Source organism: Chiloscyllium plagiosum, unplaced genomic scaffold (genome assembly GCF_037043375.1).
Source record: "Chiloscyllium plagiosum isolate Xiang-an unplaced genomic scaffold, Cpla_swu_hap1 HiC_scaffold_12, whole genome shotgun sequence".
Classification (NCBI taxonomy): Eukaryota; Metazoa; Chordata; class Chondrichthyes; order Orectolobiformes; family Hemiscylliidae; genus Chiloscyllium; species Chiloscyllium plagiosum.
The window spans coordinates 21,077,956-21,096,958 of record NW_028270150.1 but is presented as its reverse complement, the minus strand read 5'-3'; the positions used below and the strand labels follow the sequence as shown (position 1 = coordinate 21,096,958).

Below are 19,003 nucleotides of genomic sequence, written 5' to 3'. Positions count from 1 at the left end.
TGAAAGGCAAAAAAATAGTTAAGACTAAAATTGGGCCCTTGAAGACAGAAACAAGCGAATATAGTACGGGGAACAAAGAAATGGCAGAAGAATTGAATTGGTACTTCAGATCTGTGTTCACTGGGGAAGACACAAGCAATCACCTTGAGGTAACAGTGGCTGAAGGAAATTTATATTTGCCAGGAATTGGTGTTGGAGAGACTGTTAGGTCTGAAGGTTGATAAGTCCCCCGGGGCTGATGGTCTACATCCCAGGGTATTGAAGGAGGTGGCTCGAGAAATTGTGGATGCATTGGTGATTATTTTCCAGAGTTCGATAGATTCGGGATCAGTTCCTGCGGATTGGAGGGTGGCTAATGTTGTACCACCTTTTAAGAAAGGTGGGAGAGAGAAAGCAGGAAATTATAGGCCAGTTAGTCTGACCTCAGTGGTGGGAAAGATGCTAGAGTCTATTATAAAGGATCAAATTACGACACATCTGGATAGTAGGAACAGGATAGGTCAGAGTCAGCATGGATTTATGAAGGGGGAATCATGCTTCACTAATCTTCTAGAATTTTTTGAGGATGTAACTCTGAAGATGTTAGAGGGAGATCCAGTAGATGTAGTGTACCTGGACTTTCAGAAAGCTTTTGATAAAATCCCACATAGGAGGTTAGTGAGCAAAATTAGGGCGCATGGTATTGGGGGCAAAGTATTAACTTGGATTGAAAGTTGGTTGGCTGATTGGAAACAAAGAGTAGTGATAAACGGCACCATTTCGGAATGGCAGGCAGTGACCAGTGGGGTACCGCAGGGATCAGTACTGGGACCGCAGCTTTTTACAATATATGTTAATGATATAGAAGATGGTATTAGTAATAACATTAGCAAATTTGCTGATAATACTCAGCTGGGTGGCAGGGTGAAATGTGATGAGGATGTGAGGAGATTACAGGGTGACCTAGACAAGTTAGGTGAGTGGTCAGATGCATGGCAGATGCAGTTTAATGTTGATAAATGTATGGTTATCCACTTTGGTGGCAAGAACAGGAAGGCAGATTACTACCTAAATGGAATCAATTTAGGTAAAGGGGCAATAGAGAGATTTGGGTGTTCTTGTACACCAGTCAAGCATGCAGGTACAGCAGGTAGTGAAGAAGGCTAATAGCATGCTGGAGGAGAAAGTGAGGACTGCAGATGCTGGAGATCAGAGCTGAAAATGTGTTGCTGGAAAAGCACAGCAGGCCAGGCAGCATCCAAGGAACAGGAGAATCGACGTTTTGGGCATGAGCCTGAAGAAGATTCTCCTGTTCCTTGGATGCTGCCTGACCTGCTGTGCTTTTCCAGCAACTCATTTTCAGCTCTAATAGCATGCTGGCCTTCATAACAAGAGGGATTGAGTATAGAAGCAAAGAGATTCTTCTGCAGCTGTACAGGGCCCTGGTGAGACCACACCTGGAGTAGTGTGTGCAGTTCTGGTCTCCAAATTTGAGGAAAGACATTCTGGCTATTGAGGGAGTGCAGCGTATGTTCACGAGGTCAATTCCTGGAATGGCAGGATTACCTTACACTGAAAGACTGCAGCGACTGGGCTTGTATACCCTTGAGTTTAGAAGACTGAGAGGGTTCTGATTGAGACATAAGATTATTAAAGGATTGGACACTCTGGAGGCAGGAAACATGTTTCCGCTGATGGGCGAGTGCAGAACCAGAGGACATAGCTTAAAAATACGGGGTAGACCATTTAGGACAGAGATGAGAAGAAACTTCTTCACCCAGAGAGTGATGGCTGTGTGGAATGCTCTGCCCCAGAGGGCAGTGGAGGCCCAGTTTCTGGATTCATTTTTTAAAGAGTTAGATAGAGCTCTCAAGGATTGTGGAATCAAGGGTTATGGAGATAAGGCAGGAACAGGATACTGATTAAGGATGATCAGCCATGATCATATTGAATTGTGATGCAGGCTCGAAGGGCAGAATGGCCTATTCCTGCACCTATTGTCTAATATCAAGCATATATGCACCAGCAACATTAGAAATCATAGCACAAAAAATGTTCAATTAAAACAAAAATAAATTTGCCAAAGACAATCCAACTGGAGAATATAGTCACTCTTACATTTCTGAGCCCTTCGTTGCTGATTCTCTTCTCCTCCTCCTCCTCCACCACCACTGCCACTTTCCTACTAACTCATCTCTTTGCTTCAGCCTCTGCTTTTATCAAATTTCAAGTGCAAAAAGGTAGGCAGTATAATCCACAGTTAGTGTTCAGAAAACGGATTGCCTGTCCTAATATAAAATATTAAATCCAAGCCTGGGTTTTGGAAGGGGCCAAGGCCTTTGAGTTAAAAGTTAACTGAAGGCATTAAATTAATAATAAAATTGAGATTACATTCCCTACAGTGTGGAAACAGGCCTTTTGACCCAACAAGTCCACACTGACCCAGTCCCACTTCCCTCTGACTAATGCACCTAACACTAGGGGGACTTTAGCACGGCCAATTCACCTGACCTGCACATCTTTGGACTGTGGGAGGAAACCGGAGCAACCGGAGGAAACCCACGCAGACATGGGGAGAATGTGCAAACTCCACACAGACAGGCGCCTGAGGCTGGAATTGAACCTGGGATCCTGGTGCTGTGAGGCAGCAGTGCTAACCACTGAGCCACCGTGCTGCCCACATTAATGCAACAATTGTGAAATATAAATCATTGCAGACATTACAAATTTGAATGGCTAATGAAAAATATGGGAATAGATCTTCTTAAAAAAAAAAGCATCCAGAAAGATGACATTATCCTCAGTTAAAATATGCAAATCATAAAAAAAAAAGCAGCCATCTTACTTTTAGCATTTTAAATATTCACCACATACATACTTGCAATACAAGGGACCTTTAAAGCTTTCATCGAGGCACTTCACAGGAACATAACTAGATTAAAAGAAATGATACTCCACTAGAAAAGACATGTGATCAAATCGTTGGACATTGAATCATACAGCCCATTGAATATCCATCATCCAATCCACACTAAGCCCACAATCCAGCACATGGTCCCATAGTCTTGAATGTTATGACATTTCAAGTCCTCATCCAGTTACATTTTGAAGGATGAGGTTTCTTGCCTTTACAACCATCACAAGCAGTGCATTCCAGATTCCCAAACCCTGGGGTGAAAATAAAAGTTCTTCAAATCCTCTCAAACCTCCTGACCTTTTCCTTAACATTATACCCCCTTGTTATTTACCTCTTGGCTAAGGGGAACAGCTGCTTTCTATTCACTCTGTCCACGTCCCTCAGCCTTATGCATGTACAGTCAAGCTCCCCCCCCACCACCCACCCCGCCAAACTTTCACTGCTTCAAAGAAAACAAAATGAGCTTATCCGATCTCTTCATAATTGAAGTGCTCCATCTCAGGCAACAGCCTGATGAATCTTGTCTGCACGCTACCCAGGGCAATTACATCCTTCCTATAGTACAGTGACAGGAACTGCATGTAGTTCTTCAGCTGTGGTCGAACCAACATCCTATACAGTTCCAACAATAACTGCCCTGCTCTTATAATCTATGCCTTGAAAGATAAAGGCAAATGTCCTGTATGCTTTAATTATGCTTGTCCTGCCATTCCAGTTAACAAACACACAAAGATCCTTTTGTTCAAATGAGTTTCCTAGTGTCCTGTCAGTCATTAGTACTCCTCTGCCTTATCACTTCTCCCAAGATGCATCACTTCACACTTATCAAGATTAAAAATTACACTGGCCACTGATCTGTCCATCTGACGGATCCATTCATATCCTTTTGCAATCTAAGATTTTTTCTTCATAGTCAACAATCCAGCCAATCTTCATGTCATCTGCAAATTTACTTCTCATCCTCTCCAGACCCACATCTACATTAGTTCTGAGGAAGGGTTACCAGATCCAAATTTTAAACGGATCTCTCTTCACAGATGCTGCTAGACCTGCTGAGCTTTTCTAGCAACTTCTGTTTTTGTTCCTCATCCATATCCAGTAGGCACTGGCTTCCAGTCACACAGCCTTCTATCACCCTCTGTCTCTTGCTACCAAGTTAATTTTGGACACAATTTGCCAAGTTATTCTGAATCCCATACTGGCTTCAGTCACATAGCCTTCTATCACCCTCTGTCTCTTGCTACCAAGTTAATTTTGGACACAATTTGCCAAGTTATTCTGAATCCCATGTGCTTTTATCTTCTTTAACAGTCTCCCATGTCAGACTTTGTCAAAGGTATATAAGCTACATCAATCTTGTGTAAACATCCCAAAAATACTTGCAATGAGTTCTATTGACAATTCAAAAGAAATTTACTCCTTGCAAAATGCATTGGAATATTTGCTTTTGGGGAAGTAATAAGTGCCTTACAAACATAGATCCTTCATTTCGAGGGTAACTGCAAAATTCCACAATGAAATGAGTGAATGGCAAATTTTGCCCTTTTTACACAAGGCAAGATGTTAGCTGAAGCAAGAGAAATAAATTCTTGAAATACTTCCTGTAATTTAGAAGCTTTCATCCAGTCTATAAACACGATAATTAAGCAACACAGACCATGAGCATTCCACATCTACTATCCCTGGATTAATTCATGGATTAAAACAAAAGATAATGCCTTGTAAAATGACTATAAATTTATGTAGACCACTTAGTTTCATAATACGAAATTCAACTAACTGATAACTTAGCCAACAGCAACAGAAACAAATAGCTTTTAAACAAAGTGGTGTGTATTTCTTCAACAAAACATAACTGAACGATTACCAGGAAATCAAAATGAACTAGGTCAGATTGAATACTGCACTTTTAAGCTTTCCAAACATTGAAGAACCTTGGATGTGGGTGACTCGTAACACCCAGAAAAAACGATATTGTTTCATCAAACATGCAGCTGTACTGTGACAAAGTGCTCATTCATCAGCTGAGCCACACAGCAACATCTACTCATCAGTAACTATTTCCGTTGATGAGTCACACAAGTGTGGTTTAATACAAAGGGCAGCAATCCAAAGACACAGTGATTTTTCACTTTTTCCAGTAGCCTGAAACTACACTGAAGAAACAAACTTTAAAATGGTGATGACACACCGAAGTAGAAGTACCCATTTGTCCTAACATGAAAGGAATCAGAAATGTACTTAACGGAGGGCAAACAGTGGAATAGTTTCCTCAACCTCATAACATGTGGGTGTCATTGGCTATGTGCAATAAACTTAAGTGTTGCACGATTTTCATACTGAAAGCAGGTCACAAGAAAAGAAAAAAATTGATGTCTAAAAGAAATCATTGTAAGAATTGAAAAATGGCACACAAAACAGATCATGCATGTGGCAGATAAGTGTTTAACAAAGGATGCAGTAGTCTTGATAGAACCATGACAGAGGCTGGCAATAATGCTTTGATAGAAAAGACAGAAACTGAATTCAGCTCTACAGAAAATCAATGCAGAATCTTCTTTCTTCCTTTCTTATACCCCATCCATGTCAAATACAGTGGTAACAAAATGTGAAATTATTGGTATAACTGGATCTCAAATAGGCAGCCTTAGAACATACAACAGAGCACAAGAACAGACCCTTTGGTCCACAATGTTGTGCTGAAACATAACACCAAATTAAATTAACCCCTTCTGCCTGCCCTTGGTCCAGATCCCTCTATTCCTTGCTTATTCACAAAGTTATCCAAAAGCCTCTTAAATTGCCTCTATCACTACCCCAGCAGAGTGTTCCAGACACTGACCACTCAAAAAAAAACTTGCCTCTCACATTTCCTTTGAATTTTCCCATCTTACCTTAAATGCAAGCCCTCTAGTACTAGGCAACTTAACTCTTGGAAAAAGATTCTGACTGTCAACTCTACCTTCAACTCGCATAGTTTTATAGACTTCTATCAGGTCTCCCCTCAGCCTCCACTGCTCCAGAGACAACAACCCTAGTTTGTCCAACCTCTCCTTATAGCTTATACCCTCTAATCCAGGCAGTATCCGGACAAACCTCTTCTGCACCCTCTCCAAAGCTTCCACATCCTTCCCATAATATGGTGACCAGAAACGACACAATACTCTAAGAGTGGCCGAACCAAAGTCTTAATGCAGCAATATGACTTTCTGACTCTTGTAATCAATGCCCCAACCAATAAAGGCCAGCATGCCATATGCCTTCCTCACCACTATCTAATTGTGTGGCTACTTTCAGGCAGCTATGGACGAGAACCCCAAGATTCCTCTGTATATCAATGCTGTTCATGGTCCTGCCATTAACCATACACTTTCCCTTAACATTTGATCTTCCAAAGGCCACACCTCACATTTGCCTGGGCTAAATTCCATCGACCATTTCCCCATCCATACCTGCAACTAATCTGGATTCCACTGTATCATTTGACAACCTTGTATATTATCCACAACTCCCTAATCTTTGTTTCGTCTGCAAACTTACGAAGACACCCACTTACGAGTTCAGCAAAATCACTTATATAAAATCAGAAACAGCAGAGTCCTGCGGGAATCCCTATGGAACACCACTAGCCAGAGAACCCCAGCCAGAAAATCCACACTTCCAACACTACCCTCTGCCTTCTGTGGACAAGGAGAAAGTGAGGACTGCAGATGCTGGAGATCAGAGCTGAAAATGTGTTGCTGGAAAAGACCTCTTTGACGAAAGAGGTCATCTGTGTTGTTCGGTATTGGAACTGCTCCTCCTGGGAGCAGATGCGGCGGAGACGAAGGAATTTGGAATATGGGATGGCGTTTTTACAGGGGATAGGGTGGGAGCAGGTGTCGTCGAGGTAGCTGTGGGAGTCGGTCGGTTTATAGTAAATGTCCGTGTTGATTCGGTCGCCCGAGATAGAAATGGAGAAGTCTAGGAGGGGAGGGATGAGTCTGAGATGGTCTTTCTTCAAAGACCGCAATTTCCTCGCAGACGTGGTCGACGATGCTCTCCACCGCATCTCCTCCACTTCCCGCTCCTCTGCCCTTGAGCCCCACCCCTCCAATCGCCACCAGGACAGAACCCCACTGGTCCTCACCTACCACCCCACCAACCCCCCATATACATGGTATCACCTGTCATCATTTCCGCCACCTCCAAACGGACCCCACCACCAGGGATGTATTTCCCTCCCCTATCAGCGTTCCGAAAAGACCACTCCCTCCGTGACTCCCCTGTCAGGTCCACACCCCCACCAACCCAACCTCCACTCCCGGCACCTTCCCCTGCAACCGCAAGAAATGCAAAGCTTGCGCCCACACCTCCCCCCTCACTTCCCTCCAAGGCCCCAAGGGATTCTTCCATATCCACCACAAATTCACCTGCACCTCCACACACATCATTTACTGCATCCGCTGCACCCGATGTGGCCTCCTCTATATTGGGGAGACAGGCCGCCTACTTGCGGAACGTTTCAGAGAACACTTCTGGACCACCCACACCAACCAACCCAACCACCCCTTGGCTCAACACTTCAACTCCCCCTCCCACTCCACCAAGGACATGCCCGACCATAGCAACACGACGGCTGGAGGAAGAACGCCTCATCTTCCGTCTAGGAACCCTCCAACCACAAGGGATGAACTCAGATTTCTCCAGTTTCCTCATTTCTCCTCCCCCCACCTCGTCTCAGTCCCAATCCTCGAACTCAGCACCACCTTCCTAACCTGCAATCTTCTTCCTGACCTCTCCGCCCCCACCCCCACTCCGGCCTATCACCCTCACCTTAACCTCCTTCCACCTATCGCATTTCCAACGCCCCTCCCCCAAGTCCCTTCTCCCTACCTTTTATCTTAGCCTGCTTGGCACACTTTCCTCATTCCTGAAGGGGGGCTCATGCCCGAAACGTCAATTCTCCTGCTCCTTGGATGCTGCCTGACCTTCTGTGGACAAGCCAGTTTTGAATTCAAACAGCCAGGTGACATGGATCCCATGCATCTTAATCTTCTCGATAAGCCTACCATGAGGTAGGCTTTTTGAAAGCCTTACTAAAATAAGCAACATCCACTGTTCTATGATCGATCACTTTCATCACTTCGAAAAATTCAAATTAGTACAACCTGACCTGCACAAAGCCTTGCTGACTGTCCCTAATTAGGCCATGCTTTTCCAAATGTGTGTAATTTCTTTCTTTAAGAATCCTCTCCAATAGCTTCCCAACCACTGATGTGAGACTCAAACCATCATTTCCTGGATTACCCCCATCTCCCTTCTTGAAAGGAGGGACGACGTAGCGACTCGCCAGTCCCCATGGACTTCTCCAGTGGATAGGGAGGATAAAAAATAGATTTGGTCAAGGCCTCAGCAATCTCCTCTCTTGCCTCTCTCAATAACCTGGGTAGACACCATTAGTCCCGAGGGACTAATCCACCTTAATGCTCTTCAAGAGACCCAAAAACACTTCTTTCTTGATTTCAAAATTACCTAGCATATTAGTGCATCCTACACTAAATCTCAGTATCCTCCATGAACCTTTCCATGGTGAATACTGATGCAGAGTACTCATTTATTCTCTGCCTCCAGCACAAGTTCCCTCCTTTATCCTCGAGTGGTCGTACCCTCTCCCTAGTTATCCCCTTGATTTTAATGTATGTACAGAATACCTTGGGATTCTCTTTAACCCTACTTGCCAAGGACATTTCATGGCCTCTCTCTTGCTTTCCTAATTTCCTTCTGAATTTCTTTCCTGTTTCCTTGAAATTCCTCTCAGGCTCGCTCACATTTTCGGTTCCAACTTACATAAGCTTCCATAAATTCACAACTTCCCTTGTCATCCGAGAGTCTCATACCTTGCCATCCTTGCCTTCCTCCTTGTGGGAATATGTCGGTCCTAAGCTCTAATCAGTAGGTCTTTAAACAACTCCACATGTCCAGTGTGGGCTTGCCCAATAAAAGCTGCTCCCAATTAACTCGTCATAGTTCCTACCTAATACTGTTGTAATTTACTCTCCCACAATTTAATACTTTCCTGCAAGGTTCAGACGTATTCTTATTTCATAGTTATTTTAAAACTTAAGGAATTTGGATCACTGTTTCCAAAGTGCTCTCTCATTTTAAGGTCAGTCACCTGGCCAGGCTCATTTGCCAATACAAGGTGCAGTATGGCCCCTCCTCTAATTGGACTACCCCCATACTGTTTCAAGAAATCCCCTTGGATGCACCTAACAAATTCTACTCTGTCTAAGCCCCTTGCTCTCAGGCAGTTCCAGTCAATATTGGAGAAGTTAATGACTACACTTTTTTTTATCTCTTTCCATAATCTGCCTACATATCTGTTCCTCATTGTCTCACTGGCTGTTAATGGGCTGATAGTATAACCCATTAGAGTGAATACACTATTATTTTTCAGCTCTATCCATATTGCCTCAGTCGAGGAGCCCTCCAGTATGTCCCCTCTGACTACAGCTGTGACTTCTCTCTGATTAATAATACAATTCCTCCACCTCTTTTTATCTTCTTCTCTACCTCTAAAACATCAAAATCCTGGAACATTAGGAGCCAGTCCAGGCCCCCTCTCATCCCGGATTCTGTCCCATGTGTACTGATCCAGACTATAAGCTCGTCTGCCTGACCTATATTATTCCTAACATTGAAATAAACACACTTCAACCCATCAGCCCCATCATGTTCAACCACCTTTTCTTTCTTTCAAACTTACTGGTCTTAACATCTGCCTTTTCCTCAATCTCTCCACTTGGTGACCTGTTGCTCTGGTCCCCAGCCCCTGTAATTTAAAAACTTTCCTGAGTGAACCTCCCTGAGAAGATACTGGTCCCCGCACCAAATTCCTCCTGTATAGGTCACCCCTGCCCCAAGAGATCCCAATGATCAAAGAACCTGAAAACCTGCCCTGCATTAGTGGTGCTGGAAGAGCACAGCAGTTCAGGCAGCATCCAAGGAGCAGCGAAATCGACGTTTCGGGCAAAAGCCCTTCATCAGGAATAAAGGCAGCTGGAATAAAAGTTTGAACATACTTTTGACTTTTGTTAGTAACACTGCAGAAATTATAGTCTGAAACATAATCTGAAAAGCTGTCCTGAAAGGAGAGGATGATGAGCTAACAGTGAAGAGTGTTATAAGCAAGGGGATGGAAATATGTTTTAAAAAAATATAAACTACCTTCACTGCAGAGCAGGTTAGTCAACAGAAACAAAAATAAAAGCGTATTAAGAAAAAAAAAGGTCACTCGGCCCTTTCAAGTCCACTCCACAATTCAATAAGACCGCGATTGATCTACCTCAGATACATCTTTTCACAATTCTGATCTCTCTAGATTCCCTTAGTATCAAAAAAAGGTATCAATCTCTACCTTGGATGCGCTCAGTAACTGAGCATTCAGAACTTTTTGGGCTTGTGAATTCCAAAGATTCACAACGCTTTGCACAAAAACTTCTCATTTGAGTTCTCGATAGCTTGTTCCTTATTCTAAAGCTCTGATCCCTAGTTCTAGCCTCACTAAAGAGAAGCATTCACAGGCTTCTACTATAATCAGCTTCTTTAGAAATTCATATGTTACAATGAGATCACCTTTAATAGAGTTAAAAATCACACAACACCAGGTTATACTCCAACAGGTTTAATTGGAAGCACACTAGCTTTCGGAGCGACGCTCCTTCATCAGGTGATTGTGGAGGGCTCGATCGTAACACAGAATTTATAGCAAAAATTTGCAGTGTGATGTAACTGAAATTATACATTGAAGAATTGATTGTCTGTTAAGCCTTTCATCTGTTAGAATACAGTGATAGTTTCACTTCTTTCATGTGTAAATCACAAAACCCTTTTTTTTTTAAAAGTTGCATTCTCGGGTTAGCTGTTAACAATGGTGATAGCTAGACAATAGGTTGAAGGTGTTAGCCCCCGTGTTCTCTGTCTATGACCTGATGTTTAGATTGATTCTAATCTAAAAAGTGAGATAACAGAGTTTTACATAAATTCATGCAGTTTTAGAGCTCAGAGTTCTCCATGAATGTATGCAGTTTTTGAGCAAAGTGCAATGTAACTCTGCAAGTACAAAAACATTCACCACACAAAATATATGTATGCATGTGGGTCTTTGTCTGTCTGTGTGTGTCTGTCTGGCGTGGGGGTTGTGTGTGTGAGAGAAAGTGTGTGCGTGAGAGAAAGCGTGTGTGTGTGTGAAAGTGTGTGTGTGTGTGTGAAAGTGTGTGTGTGTGAAAGCGTGTGTGAAAGCGCGTGTGTGTGTGAAAGCGCGTGTGAAAGCACGTGTGTGTGTAAGCGTGTGTGTGTAAGTGTGTGTGTGTGTGTGTAAGTGTGTGCGTGTGCGTGTGCGCGCGCGCGCGTACACACAGAGTGTCTTAAGTCTGTGAGGGGGTGCATGTGTGGGAGTGTGTGTGTGGGTGTCTGTGTGCGCGTCTGTGTGTGTGTGTGTCCGTGTGTGTGTGTGTGTGTAGGAATATCTGCGTGTGTGTGTAGTGTAATGGTGATCACCTGTAATGTGACATGAACTCAAGGTCCCGGTTGAGGCCCTCCCTATGGGTAACGAACTTAGCTATCAGCCTCTGCTCGGCCACTTCCCTCTGCTGCCTGTCCCGAAGTCCACCTTGGAGGATGGTCACCCGAAGGTCCGAGGCTGAATGTCCTGGACCACTGAAGTGTTCCCCAACTAAATTAAAAAAAAAGGGTTTTGTGATTTACACATGAAAGAAATGAAACTATCACTGTATTCTAACAGATGAAAGGCTTAACAGACAATCAATTCTTCAATGTATAATTTTAGTAATATCACACTGCAAATGTTTGCTATAAATTCTGTGTTACGATCGAGCCCTCCACAATCACCTGATGAAGGAGCGTCGCTCCGAAAGCTAGTTTGCTTCCAATTAAACCTGTTGGACTATAACCTGGTATTGTGTGATTTTTAAACTTTGTACACCCCAATCCAACACCGGCATCTCCGAATCATGACCTTTAATAGAGTTTTGACAAAAGGACATCTTCCCATAAAGGTAACAATTTGCAAAATCTTTGGAGAAACAAACAAATAATCTTAAAGTAATTCCAGTATTTTATGTTTTTAATTCTAGTAAATATATAGTTCTATTCAATCTCTCTTAGTAGGTCAATCCCCTTCTCTTAGGGATCAGACCAGTGAAACTTTGGATTTTCTTAAAGGAAGTTTGAGCGGCATGGTGACTCAGTGGTTACCACAGATGTCTCACAGCGCTAGGGACCCAGGTTTGATTCCACACGCCGGCTGTGTGGAATTTGAATATCCTTCCAGTGTCTGCATGAATTTCCTCCAAGTGCTCCGGTTTCCTCCTACAGTCCAAAGATATGCAAGTTAATTAGATGATTGGCAATACTAAGTTGCACATAGGTGTCCAAGAATGTGCAGGCTTGGTGGATTAGCCATGGGAAATTCGGGGCTCCGTGGATACGGTGGGTCAGGTCCGCGGGGGATGCTCTTTGCAGGGTCGGTGTCGACTTGATAGGCCAAATGGCCTAGGATCTGAAATCTGCATACAGGCTGGAGGTAACCAGCTGTTAGCAGGAACAACCACTTAACATATGCTCCTACTAACTTAGGTGGCAATAAAATGGCTTCTCACTGCACATATGACAAAATAGCTTCTCGGCTGCAAAATTGACAATTCTGCTAAAAGCCACATAAAATGGTTTTCAACCCTGCTACAGCCGCATAATTGACTAACCACAGTCTGCCTCAAAGATTAGCAGACAATGCTTCCTTTACAGCATAGAAATAACAAGCCTAGAAAAGCCAATACTGGCCATCCTAACTGAACTTCAAGTGCAGGTGCAAGGATTCTGCACGTGAGATAACAGTGGCTTGAATGTTGGAAAACAAAGTTGATTCCCAGGAATATCATTGTGCTGAGTTGCTGTCAATAAAGCTATTTCGTTAATTGATTAGTAATTGTCTGAATGTACTATACAATTATGGCCTGAAAAATATACAATTGTCTTTGTTTTAAGCCACATCCGCAGCTCCTCTGAGGAACTTGGAAGTATTTAACCTCTGTGTTTCTGGACGAGCTGTGCCTGGCCGTATTAGAAATAAAGTGCAATGTCTTACCAAGCCGATTGAGAGTGCTTATTGATCGATCATGGAACAGAGAGGTCCCCACCCCCAGGGAGTCTAGACCTTCAGATACGGCGAGTCAGGTCTGGGTGAAATGCTCTTCGCAGGGTCGGTGTCGACTCGATAGGCCGAATGGCCTGCTTCCACACTGTATGTATTCTATGAGGTCAAAGATACTCCATCTGTGGTCTCACCAAAGCCTTTTTTAATAGAAGGATAATTTGAACTCGTTTCTTTACAATAAAGGCCAACATACTACTTTCTATTGTTACCATTCCACCCGATACTACCACCTGAACCCCAATTAAGAATCACTCCGAAATTCACTCTATCATCTTACAAGCTGATGTGGTTGCAAACATTTCCTTTCAGTGAATACACACACAGACACAGTAATTTTCGCACTGAACTTTAAGGGGGAAAAAAAAAATCAGGTCGGGCTCTTTAGAGTTCTTTTGACTACTTTGAAAATGCTAAACAGCGCACTGGTTGGTATTTAATCTTTTTCAAACTGAACCTTTTTCTGGCCTCTAACAACTCTTTCTCTGCATCCAAAAAAAGGTCAACTTCATAAACATTTCAGCAACTGTCTCAACAGTGGCTGGTCTAGTCAGTTAGTTTAAGTCACATGACTTCTTGGAAATGCTATTTTGAAATCACTGTTCAAAATGACTAACTTTTTTTGAGAAAGTGAACTTCATTTATAATACGTTAGGGGCAAGAGGATAAAAGGGAAAAAGAGAAAGGCATATTAGGGACCCAAGTAGCAAACTGTAGGTGGGGCCAGAATATGTAAGAAGTTTTAAATTCGTACTTTACACCTGAATTCACGACTGAAAAGAAGAAAATAGGTATAGAAAACACAAAAAAAAAGGACTGCCATATACTTGAACAAATTATAACTGAGAAGGATATAGCATTAGCAATTTCAGTGATCTTAAAGTTAGATAAGTCTCCAGGCCAAGATGAAATGCATCCCAGCTTGCTGCACGAGACAAGGGAGGAAATTGCAGGACACCTGACATCCATTTTCAAAACCTCCGTGGACACAGGAGAGGTGCAGAGGACTGACAGACAATTAATGTGGTATCATATTCAAGAAGAATGGTTACAATAAACCAAGGTACTATGGGTTGTAAGTCTAACATTAGTGCTAAGGAAACTCCTGGAAAAAATTCTGAGAGTTAGAATTAATGTCAACTTGAAGAGACAATGATTAATTAAGGATATTCAGCATGGCTTTGTCAGGAGACCATTTTCAATAGGCTTTATTGAGTTTTCAGGAGTTGGCTAGATGTGTAGTTGGAGGTAATGGACCTCAAAAGGCTATTGACAAGATCTTGCCTTGGGAAACTGATCAACAAGAGCCCATGGAATCCAGGGCAGATGGCAAAACATATTTAAAAAAACATATTTAAATCAGCTTATGGCAGGAGTCAGGGATGATGGTCAAAAGTTGTTTTTGTGACTGGAAGCCTGGTATTCAGCGGTGTATCACAGGCTTTGGTGCTGGGTCTTTTGCTGTTTGTAATGTACTTAATTATCTAGAATTGAATGCAGGAGAACTGATCAAAAAATTTGCAGATTACACAAACATTGCTGGTGTGGTAAATAGTGAGGAGGAAAGATTTAGATGTCAGAATGATATAGGCAGACTAGTCAGATAGGTAAAACAATGCAAATGGAATTTAATCCTGAAAAGAAAGAGATGACTATTTTGGGAGGACTAACAAGGCAATGGGTAAATAATGAATGGAAGGATCTTAAGACAGTCATTGATGTGCTTGTCCACACATCTTTGAAGACAACTGGTGGATAAAGTGATTAAGGCAGCATAAAACTGTATACTTAGGGCCATAGCCAGAGTATTGTGTGCAGTTCTGATTGCCACACCATAGGAAGAATGTGATTATGCTGGAGAAGGTACAGAGCAGATTCATCAGGATGTTGCCTGGGCTGGATTTTTTCTGCTCTCAGACAGACTAGATAGGTTGGGGTTGTTCTTCCTTAGATCAGAGAAGGCTGAGTAGAAATCTGATTGAAGTGTACAAAATTATGAAGATCATAGATAAAGGTAGATCGGAAGAAATCTTTCCCACAAGTAGAGGGATTAATAAGCAGGGGCATTGATTTAAGGTGAAAGGCTATAGGTTTAGAGGGGATTTAAGGAAGAATTTTTTTTGTAATCCAGAGGGTGATGAGTTTCTGGAGGTCGCTGCCTGAAAGCGTGGTACAGGCAGGCATCCTCAAGACATAGAATAGAACAGAACCCCAACAGAAATCTCTACCCTCAAGACATTTTAGTAATATCTAGAAGAATACCTGAAACACCACTGTATACAAGGCTGCAAGCAAGTGCTGGAAAAATAGGCCTAGAGTATATAGGTACCTAATGACCAGCATGGACACAATAGGTCCAGTGTGTGCAGGAGGGCTTCCTGATACAGTATATAGACAGATCTACAAGGGGCGAAGCCACTTTAGATTTAGAATTGGGTAATGAGCCTGGCCAGGTGTTAGATTTGGAGGTAGGTGAGCACTTTGGAGATAGCGATCACAATTCTGTCAGGTTTACTTTAGTGATGGAAAGGGATAGGTGTACTCCACCGAGCAAGAGTTACAGCTGGGGGAAAGGGAAATTACGATGCAATTAGGAAAGATTTAGGAAGTATAGAATGGGGAAGAAAACTGCAGGGGAAGAGCAGATTAAAAATGTGGAGCTTATTCAAGGAAAAGCTCCTGTGTGTCCTAGATAAGTATGTACCTGCCAGGCAGGGAGGAAGATACAGAACGCGTGAGCCGAGTTTTATTAAGGAAGTGGAATCCCTGGTCAAAAAGAAGGCTTATGTTAGGACAAAATGTGAAAACTCAGTTAGGGCGCTTGAGAGATACAAGGGAGTCAGGAAAGACCTAAAAAGAGAGCTCAGAAGAGCCAGGAGGAGACATGAGAAGTTGTTGGCGGATAGGATCAGGGTTCACCCTAAGGCTTTCCATAGGTATGTCAGGAATAAAAAAAATGACGAGAGTGAAATTAGGGCCAATCAAGGATAATAGTGGGAAATTGTGTGTGGAGTCAGAGGAGATAGGGGAAGCACTAAATAAATATTTTTCGACAGTGTTCACTATAGAAAATGAAAATGTTGGCGAGGAAGATACAGAGATACGTGCATCTAGACTAGAAGAGATTGAGGATCACAAGGAAGAGGTATTAGAAATACTGCAGAGTGTGAAAATAGACAAGTCCCCTGGGCCGGATGGGATCTATCCTAGGATTCCCTGGGAAGCAAGGGAAGAGATTGCCAAGCCTTTGGCATTGCTCTTCAAATCATCATTGTCTACAGGAATAGTGCCTGAGGACTGGAGGGTAGCAAATGTGGTTCCCTTGTTCAAAAAGACAGACCAGTGAGTCTCACTTCAGTTGTTGGTAAAGTGTTGGAAAAGGTTATAAGAGATAGGATTTATAACCATCTAGAAAAGATTAATCTGATCAGGGACAGTCAGCACGGTTTTGTGAAGGGTAGGTCGTGCCTAACGAATCTTATTGACATTTTTGACAAAGTGACCAAACAGGCAGATGAAAGTAAACCGGTTGAAGTGGTGTATATGGATTTCAGCAAGGTGTTCGAGAAGGTTCCCCTCAGTAGGCTATTATACAAAATGCGGAGGAATGGGATAATGGAAGACATAGCAGTTTGGATCAGTAATTGGCTTGCTGAAAGAAAACAGAGGGTTGTAGTTGATGGAACATGTTCATCTTGGTGTCCAGTTACTAGCGGCGTACCATAAGGGTCGGTGTTCAGTCCACTGCTGTTCATTATTTTTATAAAATGACCTGGATGAGGGCTTAGAAGGGTAGGTTAGTAAATTTACGGTCGACACTAAGGTCGGTGGAGTTGTGGATAGTGACGAAGGATGTAGTAGGTTGCAGAGAGACATAGCTAGGATGCAGGGCTGGACTAAGAGGTGGCAAATGGAGTTTAATGTGGACAAGTGTGAGGACTTGTGACTTTGGACGGATTAACCGGAATGCAAAGTACTGGTAAGATTCTTGAGAGTGCAGATGAGCAAAGAGATCTCGGTGTCCATGTACACAGATCCCTGAAAGTTGCCACCCAGATTGACAGGGTTGTTAAGAAGGCACACAGTGTTTTGGCCTTTAATAAAGGAGGGATTGAGTTCCGGAACCAGGAGGTTATGCTGCAGCTGTACAAAGCTCTGGTATGGCTACACTTGGAGTATTGTGTACAGTTCTGGTCACTACATTATAAGAAGGATGTGGAAGCTTTGGAAAGGGTGCAGAGGAGATTTACTAAGATGTTGCCTGGTATGGAAGGAATGTCTTACGAGGAAAGGCTGAGGGCCTTGAGGCGGTTCTCGTTAGAGAGAAGAAGGTTGAGAGGTGGCTTAATAAAGACATACAAGATAATCAGAGGGTTAGATAGGGGGGACAGGGAGAGCCTTTTTCCAAGTATGGGAACAGCAAACGAGGGAACACAACTTTAAAGTGAGGGGAGATAGGTATAAGACAGATGTCTGAGGTAGTTTCTTTACTCAGAGAAGTAAGAGTATGGAATGTTTCGCCTGCAACGGTAGTAGATTCGCCAAGTTTAAGTCATCATTGGACAGACATATGGACGTACATATGTCTGTCCAATGTGCGAGCAGCAGCGGAGGTAGGACGAATTCTGAAGACTGTAGATAAGGTAAGGCAGTTTTATTAAAATTACTTACCGGTAGCGGGCAGCGGTGTTTTTCTCTTTCACAGAAGGAGCGGGAGCAGCGGAGGAAGTGACGGGGACCAGAGGGGTAGCCGGGAAGGTAAGCGGAGAGTATAAAGTACGACGCCAATGGCCATTTTAAATGCAAACAGCAGAGGAAGTGACGTGGACCGGAGGGGCAGCCGGGAAGAAAAGCAGTGACCATATATATATATATCAGCAAGGCGGCTAAATCAGAGACTCTACTACTGTAGTGTCTCCCACCCGCCCTCCTCCTCTAACCTAGTTAATAAGTAGGAAGAGCAGGAGCAACAACCAAGGGACTGCTGGTAATATATCTGGGCAGTAGCTGAACCCGAGATACTGCATGTGATAGTATCCTATGCAAGCCGGATCGGGAGTCTCGCATGGTGTGTTGCCTGCCTGGTGCCACGGTGCGGGACATCTCCGACCGGCTTGAAAGGATATTGGAGCGGGAGGGGGAGCATCCAGTTGTTGTGGTGCACGTTGGGACTAACAACATAGGCAAAGCTAGGGTGGAGGACCTTTTGGGGATTATCGAGCACTAGGAAAGAAATTGAAGTACAGGTCAAGGGTCACAATCTCCGGATTACTGCCCGAGCCACGTGCCAATTTGCACAGGGATAAGAAAATTAGGGAAGTAAATACATGGCTAAGGGATTGGTGTGGGAAAGAGAGATTCCATTTCATGGGGCATTGGCATCAGTTTTGGAACCGGGGAGGATCTGGACCATTGGGACGGTCTCCACCTGAACTGATCTGGTACCAGTGTTCTAGCGAAGAGGATAAATAGGGTGGTCAGTAGGACTTCAAACTTCTTAGTTGGGGAGGGGGGTGGGGGGAGAGGAGGAGGGAAAGTGAAAGCGACAGGGAGTATGCAGTTAAATGGAAAGATAAGCAGGAGGATAGCATGTATACAAGTGGATTTAACCTTGAGGCAGATTAGGAATGCAACAAAAAGGAAGGATAACTTAGGACATCTTATGACTTCCAAAATCTCTAATGATAAGAATGTTAGCATTAAGGCACTCTACCTGAATGCTCGTAGCATTCGTAACAAAGTAGATGAACTAACGGCACAGATCATCGTGAATGATTATGATGTGGTAGGCATCACAGAGACATGGTTGCAGGGGGTTCAGGACTGGCAGTTAAACATCCTAGGATTTACAACTTATCGAAAAGACAGGGAGGCGGGCAGAGGGGGTGGGGTGG

At 43.3% G+C, this 19,003-nt stretch overlaps 1 protein-coding gene across 2 annotated transcripts in view; it reads right to left on the bottom strand.

Moving 5' to 3' along the window:
* Window positions 1-19,003, bottom strand: part of zbtb21 (zinc finger and BTB domain containing 21) — a 62,178-nt gene that overhangs the window by 16,308 nt on the left and 26,867 nt on the right. The window contains exon 2 of one of the 2 annotated variants that reach the window (XM_087992483.1): window positions 11,438-11,612. The exons of the other annotated variant lie outside the window; for it this stretch is intronic. The gene's annotated coding sequence lies outside the window, so the exon portion shown is untranslated. The remainder of the gene's footprint in view (window positions 1-11,437; window positions 11,613-19,003) is intronic. 2 annotated transcript variants of the gene reach the window in all.